The sequence below is a fragment of the Artemia franciscana genome, chromosome 13, assembly GCF_032884065.1.
Source record: "Artemia franciscana chromosome 13, ASM3288406v1, whole genome shotgun sequence".
In the NCBI taxonomy this organism is placed as follows: domain Eukaryota; kingdom Metazoa; phylum Arthropoda; class Branchiopoda; order Anostraca; family Artemiidae; genus Artemia; species Artemia franciscana.
In genome coordinates, this window is record NC_088875.1 from 31,614,828 (window position 1) to 31,624,020 (window position 9,193).

The following is a 9,193-nucleotide window of genomic DNA, read 5'->3' on the forward strand; positions in this document are numbered from 1 at the left end:
TTTTTCGAACAAGTAAATGGTTTACCCATGGGGGCCCCTTTAAGTCCTTTATTAGCAAATTGTTTTGTAGAAAATATTGAAACAATAGCGATAGATTCATACTTTTTAAAACATAAATTTTGAGGGAGATATATGGATGACATAATTTCAGTATGGAATTATGGGGTGGAGGAATTAAAAAGTTTTTTTGAACATCTTTATTAATAACATCTTAATTTTTGGGGAGGGGATTTAAAATTTACAATAGAATTAGAAGAGGATAATAAGCTTCCTTTTCTGGATGTCCTTCTTTTAAGAAATGAAAATAGTCTGGATTTTAAGATTTACAGAAAACCTACTAAAAATAACAGATTTTTGTCGTTTTTCTCCGGTCATGCTCGCCAAGTAAAAATTGGTTTAATCATATCCTTGACTGACCGCATTTTTAGAATTTGTTCTCCAAAATTCATTGAGGAGGAATTATTGTTGTTAAAAGAGATTTTAATAAGTAACCATTATCAGGGTTGGTTAATTGACCAGACTTTTTCGAAAAGGAAAAAATTTCTAGAATGTTCTGACAATATTCTGGAAACAACAGAAAAGAAATATATTTTTTGTTCTCTACCATATGTTTCAAGTTTGAGTGAAAAACTTAAAAGAATTTTACAAGATAATGGTTTAAAGGTAGCTTTAAGAAGTAGTAATATTTTGGCTAGTTTTTTTAAATTCTGGAAAGGATCGGACTTCCATAGAGCAATAAAGTGGGGTTTATAAAATCCCAGTTACTTGTGGAAGCTCTTATGTGGGACGTACTAACCAGAATTTAAAAACGAGATTGCTACAACATCATAATTCTATTTCATTGTCTTTAAAGCAAAATACCAAACCTGAAGATTTCATGTCGGCCCTCTTAGAACATATCTTTAATTTTACAAATCATTTTATTTTGTTTGAAAATGATTCTTTGATTTCTAGGGACCAAGGTTTAAAGCAAATTTTCAGGGAAATAATCGAAATTGAAAAAATCTCTTCAAGAATAATTCCATAAACAGAGATACAGGTGAATTTGGATTAAACTCAATTTATGATAATTTACTGAGGTCAAATAAAGAAAATATCACCTCACCTAAGAGCTATGACCTCTGTCCACGTAATATGTCAGATAATTCTAATGAACCAGAACCGAAAAGGTCAAAGAGATTAGCCTCCACTGCTGCATGGAAAAAAATAAGAGCAATAAACTATATGTAATTAGTTTATTAGGCATATATTTTGTTTATTTTTATTTGTGTCTTTTAGTTTTACTGCTGATGATGTACACTGTATATGTGTTCGAAATATCCAGTTAAATAATTTTATATCTATTCACTGTCAATAAAAAGGTATCATCCCTATTTTGAACTGTTTTACTTTTATTTTCTAAGTTGGAGCCAATTTTCCCAAATCCAGTGAAAATGACAATGAAAACTGAAGAATGAGTCATAAATTACTACAAAGGTTTACAATTACTACAAATTACTACAAAGAGGCACTAAAGAAAACTGACATGTTTCTCTAAATACTACAATTATGCAGGTTTATCTTTATTTTGACAATTTTTTTGCAGAAACTAAATTTCAGTTGGGGGGAGTGTGCCAAAATAAGGTTTAGAGGGCAAACTTGGTTCTGGAGAGGGCAGTTAACCTCATGCCACATAGCAAATTACACCCCTGTAGACTACACAAAAAGAAATACCCAACCATTTGATCTTTAATGATTGCCCCTTGTAGATATTATGGCTACTAACATCACAGTTTAATTTTCCCCCAGTCATGAGGCCATATATAGACTAGCTAAGTTTTTTTTAATGCATTTCTCATTAACAAGTAGCCTACTCAAAACTGAGGCCCAAAATACAAAACTGGAAATAACAATATTAAATATTCAAAACTGTTAAGTCTTTAGCCTAGTTGTTTAACTTTCTATCCAAAATGGTAATTAATAGAAAACCAAAGTTTGTAGCAAAAATAGATTCAAGTAAGACTTGTGATTCTATATCCAAATATATAGGTAAAATTTAATCACAGCAAATTCTTGCATATCTAAAGTACCTTAAAAACAAATTTAAATATTTTTGATTCACATTTATAGATAAAAACACCAACAATTTTTATCTAGATAAGGTTAATTGCGCCTCACTGAGTTTGAAGCACAATAAGTAAATAATTGCAGCAGTTTCTAATATGTGCTTTTGATCATAATAGCAATACTTACAATAAGCTGAATTTGATGCAGAGCATACCAAGATTGCTATCTTAGATAACAGAAGTATATCAAACAGTTTGTGGTACCAAACTGTAGTAAGGAGCGACCCAGCTCAATAGTGACCAAAACTCTAAAATATGGAATTTTGATACCAATAGCTACATCAAAAGAATCGCATTTTAATGCTGATTTTAAATATATAAGTTTCATCAAGTTTAGTCTTACCCATCAAAAGTTACAAGCCTGAGAAAATTTGCATTATTTTAGAAAATAGGGGGAAACACCCCCTAAAAGTCATAGAATCTTAATGAAAATCACAACATCAGATTCAGCGTATCAGAGAACCCTGCTGAAGAAGTTTCAAGCTCCTATCTACAAAAATGTGGAATTTTGTATTTTTTGCCAGAAGGCAGATCACAGATGTGTGTTTATTTATTTATTTATTTCCCAGGGGTGATCGTATCGACCCAGTTGTCCTAAAATGTTGCGAGAGGGCTCATTCTAACGGAAATGAAAAGTTCTAGTGCCCTTTTTGAGTGACCAAAAAAATGGAGGGCACCTAGGCCCCCTCCCACACTGATTATTTTCCCAAAGTCAATGAATCGAAATTCTGAGATAGCCATTTTATTCAGCGTAGTCGAAAAACCTTATAATTATGTCTTTGGGGACGACTTACTCGTCCCCAAAGACGAGGGGCAACAGTGGGAGGGGCTACAAGTTACAAACTTTGACTTGTGCTTACATATAGTAATGGTTAATGGGAAGTGTACAGGCATTTTCAAGAGGATTTTTTGGATGGAGGAACGGGTTGAGAAGAGGGGGATATGCTGGGGGAGCTTTCCATTGAGGAATTTGTTATGGGGGAAGAAAATTTTCATGAAGGGAGCACAGGATTTACTAGCATTTCTTAAAAAAAAACAATGAAAAAATAAATATGAAAAAGTTTTTTTTTCAGCTGGATGTAAAAAGCAGCATTAAAACTGAAAACGAACAGAAATTATTACCCATATGAGGGGCTCACTTCCTCCTAATACCTTGCTCTTTATGCTAAAGTATTTTTTAGTAATTTCAACTATTTATTCTGCGACTTTTGTGATTCAGGGGTCATTCTTAATGAATTGGGACAAAATTTAAGTTTTAGTGTAAAGAGCGAGGTACTGACGAGGGGGCAAACCCCCTCATACATGTAATAAAAACATGAGAATACAAAAGTTCATTACGTAAGCTAATTTATAAGTTATGAATATCTTTTACTAATAAAAATATTTGTAAAAAATTAAAAGTTCTAGTTGCCTTTTTAATTAACCAAAAATCGGAGGGCAACTAGGCTTCCTCCCCTACTCTTTTTTTCTCAAAATCATTCAATCAAAATTAAGAAAAAGCCATTTAGCCAAAAAAAAATAAAATAAATATGTCAAATTTTGTTTTAATTATTCCTCTGCAGAGAGCCAAAATCAAAATATGCATTGATTCAAAAACGTTCAGAAATTAAATTAAAAAAACAAGTTTTTTTGAATGAAAGTAAGGAGCGACATTAAAACTTAAAACAAACAGAAATTACTTGGTATATGAAAGGGGCTGCTTCTCATCAATGCCCTGCTCTTTACGCTAAAGTTTTTTACTGTTTTAAAAAGAAGAATTGAGAGAAAGAGTCAAACTAAAGCGTAAAGAGCAGGGCGTTGATGAGGAGGCAGCCCCTTTCATATACAAAGTAATTTCTGTTTGTTTTAAGTTTTAATATCACTCCTTACTTTCATTAAAAAAACTTGTTTTTTTATTTAATCCCTAATAGGTCCCAAAAGAGTATACCTTCAAGTTATATAAGACAAGACTACTGTCTGATGAAGCTTACCTTAGATTCCTTTTGGAAACAAAACTAGGGACACCCACATAAGTATTTTGAATAACAGTTAGGCAGTAGTAATTTTTTTATGGGGAGAGAAGAAAGAGAAACAGTTAAATTCTAGTCAAGGGTTTCTTAAACCCTGAAAACTTGTTGAATTAGGTGAACATAACTTTCAGAATTGAATACAAAGCCAGAGTACCATAGGAGGCTGGTCTATTGGAAGGAGGGCAGCTTCCTGGGTGCTATGGTTGGCGTAATACCATGGCTTGGAAGTTACTCACCTAGATCAAATTTGTCATTTTGATTTATTTTTTTGCTTATATTTGAGTTAGAAGGGGGGGGGGGGTGCTGTTATTAATTTTACTCTGGGTACTTCAAATTCTAAGAACAGCTCTCTTGGGAATGTGTTGCCAAGTTACCTGTTTCTTGGTTTTAGGGCTTAGAAGACTGCATGATATGAGAGTTACAACAGAACCTGTCTTAATTCTGACAAAACTATTTTAACTATATTTTAAGTTTTCAATGTTTTCTTTTCTGTCAAAAAATACAGTTCATACTATCTCAGTAGAATTTTAAGCAATATCTCAGTACAGTTTTAAGCAATATCAGAAAGTGTTGTCTTAAAATTATAAGTAGGGGTACAGATCTAAAGTTTTATTCACCTGACTCAACTATAGTACTTTCCAAGATGGCAACAAGCCTACAAACTAGAATTTTACCAAAGATCAGGCTTTTTAGATCTAGTCAAGTTAAAAACAATAAAATCCTTAAATAGCCTAGGCTACATATCAAGATTGGATGATTTTGAAGGTCTTTTATTCAAATTGGCTTTGTTTGACATTATAAATGATTCTTGATGAGAGATAACCTCCAGAAGTAGAAACAAACCTATGACACAAGTTAACTTTGGTATATAGGGTAAAATAGGACTAAATGTTTTGAAAAAAATAAAAATGTTTTCTTACTTTTTTGGTAAATTTTTTGTTGTTCATTTTATTGACTTACAAATAAGGTGAACAAAACATTTCATGCTTTTTTAAAGCTCTTTACAAATATAATAATTGCTTTTATTGCAAATTTTGTTTGAATGTCATTCAGCAAAAACTTAAAAAATTTTGCTTTCCGATAATCTATCATAATTTAATCCTAAAAATAAATAATTTAATAATAATCCTAAAAAATAAATAATTTAATCATAGTAAAAAAAATGTTAGCTTTTTTAACATATAAGAAATATATTTTTTATATAGTTAAATAATTAAAAATTGTTTTCAATACAGTTCCAGTTCCAAAAATTGTAGGGAGGTATATGGACTAACAACAAGTCCTTTCACCTCTTTGACTTCTTCTTCAGAAAAACTAGCTACTGGAAGCGCTATTCTCCTCCAGTCTGCAAACAATGGATATATATGATTATGAACAATAATACACTGTTATTGATTGTGGGAAGTGCGAGCACCTGAGCTACCTGTCCCCAGCAGTTTAAGGCACTAGGCCGGCCGGTACCAATACGGCTCTTCCTACTCATTCCCGCTCTCTTCTGCACAATCAAAAACTATGGATAAATCGCCTCCCATTAAAAATTGACTTCTTCAAGCTTTAATCCTTATTAAACAATATTTCTCTTCTTTAAGGTATCAATTGCTGCCTTAAATATCTTACGATCAATTTCCCATGGCAGGTTAGAATCCAGGATAGCGGTATAAGTATTTGGAATCTTAGTCAAGGAGCAGAAACGCTTAAGAGCAACAGTCTCCTCACTCTGAGCCTGGCAATCAAATAAAATATGCTGGATTGTTTCCTCTGTTGAAAAGCAGATTCGGCATAAAGGGGAATGATGTAGCTTCCAATTAAATAACAAGCTATTTAGAAGTAGGGCACCTGATTTCAGCCGGTAATATAGCACTGTATTTAATCTTGTATGAAATGGAGATAACATTAATGTACTGTGATTAACTTTGGATCTTTGCCTGATAATATCTCGTGAATTGAGGCCAGAGGAAGGACTAGGAGATAACATGGAAGCCTTTGCTGCTAGAGAATCAGCCATATCATTATATTTTATACCTTTATGACTAGGAACATGTTGAAAATAAACTTCATTTTCCTTGATCCTTAGATTAAGAAGCTGTCTTCTAATATTATATAAATCTTTGTCATTAGCAATTCTATTAATATTTTGGATCAGTAGTAATGCTGATTTAGAGTCGGAGAGACAGAGTATATTTTCAGATTCAATGTTATAATTTATGAGAGTATCCAAGGCCAGGCGGATGGCACATAATTAAGCAGACAAGATAGAAGATTCCAATGGGAGAGGAGAATAAATATTCAAATTCAGGGATGGGATACATGCTCCTGCTCCAGCTCTTTCCCTCTGGACGGATCCATCAGTATATATTTTTCTATAGTTGGGGTAAGCCTTTGAGATGTGTTCAGCCAAAATAGTCTGGATCTCATAATTAGGAATCAAATCTTTACTAATAGAGATAAGTTCTACTTGACAGCTTGGAGGACTCATTTCCAATGGGGGGGACTCAGTAAAGGGATATGCATGAAGCGAATGTTGATTCCAGTTTGGGACCTCCAGTTGAAACTGATTCCATGATGAATGGGCATTGGGACAGGCTGACTTCTCAGCAAAGGTATGTGCATATACAGCATGCTTGGCTCCATAAGCCTGGATTTGCGAGAAATACTTTATCCTTAGACTAGATGCTCTTTCACTTAGGGACACCAATCCCGACAGTGTTCTTAACTTTGACAGAGGGGTATGCTTATGCACACCCAAAGCTATTCGAATAGCAGAATTTTGTAAAGATTCAAGGATTTTGAATGAGGATGGGGGACGAGCTGAAAATATTTGAATCCCATATTCTATATTTGAACGAATATATAATTTGTAAAAATCCAAAATAATCTTTGGGTGACATCCCCACTTACTTCCAGCAAGTCTTTTTAGAATACAAAGTCTCTGAATAATCAGAGATTTCAAAGAATTAATATGTTCATGCCACTGCATTTTAGAATCCATTAATAAACCAAGTAACTTCACTGAATTGCAATATGGGATCTCCCTTGAGAAAATTGTCAGTGGATTAGGAGGGTCTAGAGTACCATTAGTAAATATAATGGCTTTAGTTTTACTGATTGATATTGGGAAGCCAAATGCTAAAGAGAATCTCTGGACTAGACTTATATCCTGTTGAATAAGGCTTTGAAGAAGGCTAATATCCCTTCCTGACTTCCAAATGATCAAATCATCTGCATAAAGGCCAAATGATGCATGAGATACTTGAAATTCAGAAACATACAAGTTGAATAGAAGAGGACTCAATATTGCACCTTGAGGAAGTCCTCTCGTAATGGGGCATTGCTCACTTCTAGACTGATTTACTTGAACGTAAAAATATCTATCAGTTAGAAAAGACTTTATAAAACTTATAAAAGGATACGGGAAGTCAAGATTTATTAGGATTTCCAATAATTTATTGTGGACTACATTTCCATAGGCATTCGACCAGTCAAACAGAACAGCCATTGTGACATGTCTTTTTTTGAGGGAGTTACAAACATCAATTTCTAGCCGGGTAATGTTATCTAAAGAGCTATGTCCTTTTCTGAAACCTGTTTGTTCACTAGGAAAGAGATTGTTGACTTCAGAAAACCACTCAATTCTTGATAAGACAAGCCTTTCCAGAACTTTACTAAAGGAAGGTAATACTGATATAGGACGGTAAGACTTGAGATCATTAGATGAATAAGAAGGTTTTAAAGCTGGGAATACCTGAGCAATCTTCCAGGCATTTGGGAACTTTTGACTTGACCAAATAAGATTATAAAGACTTAAGAGGGCTGTATGAAACACCTTTGGGGACTCAAGAATCCACTTCATACAAATACCATCATAACCTGGGGAAGACTTGATGTTAAGAGAATTAAGTGCTACACAAAATTCATCTTGGGAAAAAGGTTTCATCAGATTACCCTTATAAGAACAGGTAAGAGGGAGATTACAAAAAGGAGGTCGGCTGGGATGAAAATCTGAGCAATCGTTTTTAAAAACATTGGTAAACAGATCTGCCTTCTTTTTATCTGATACAATTGGATATCCATCCTGAATGATATCATATCTACGGTCATCATTAGGCTGCTTTCCACTATTTAGTTGGCTAATGAAATTATGGACCTTTGAAATTGGGGTTCTAAAACTGATACTTGAGCTGAAATTCAGCCATGTACTCTGTTTAGCTCTCCTACAAATTAGTTTCACCTTAGCACATGACTGCTTATAAAAGATTGCTGTTGACTGAGATGGGTGCTTTTGAAACCTTTTACGAGCCTTTCTTTTTGCCAGAACTGCAACCCTACACTCATCATTCCACCAATTCTTGGGTCTTTTGGAGCCATTGTAAAAACGTACCCTAGTCATTGGAATTGCCGATTTAGCTGACTCCAGCAGGATTGATCTCAAATTAGACTCAATGGCATTAATATCATAATTAGGAGAAACAAAGGAAAAATCTACTTCATTTAATATCTCACGAAAAAGGGACCAATTTCCTTTGGAGTTGATAAATGTAGGGACGTAGGGTTTGGGAGTGTAGCATAAATCTTGAAATGATGTAAGAATTGCACAATGATCAGATTGAAGAGATGACACCTTTACCATCTGAACTAGATCATAATATGATGAAGGACCTAGAAGCAAATCTATAGTTGAGAAAGAGTTAGAAGAAATATTATACCTGGTCTGAAAGTCAAATGGAGTGAAAATCAAGGTGTCAGGAAAATTGGACAATATGTACTCTATTCCTCTTCCTGCTTTGTTGCTACCTGCTGATTGTTCCCAGAGAGGACTGTGGGCATTAAAATCACCAAAAATAAAGGTATTATTACCTGATAATTCTGTTTCCAAGATACTTTGGATGTCCTTACTCCCACATGGATTATAAAAGGATTTTATGGCAAGATGGTTACCATTAGCTAAGGTAATTAATATGCCTACAACATCTATTTCATCCCTGTAGATAGTTAAGGGTTGAGGGGAGTGTTGGATTGAAACATGAACAAAAATTGCCACACCCCCTCCCTTTCTGTTAGTTGATCTATCCTTCCTGTAGC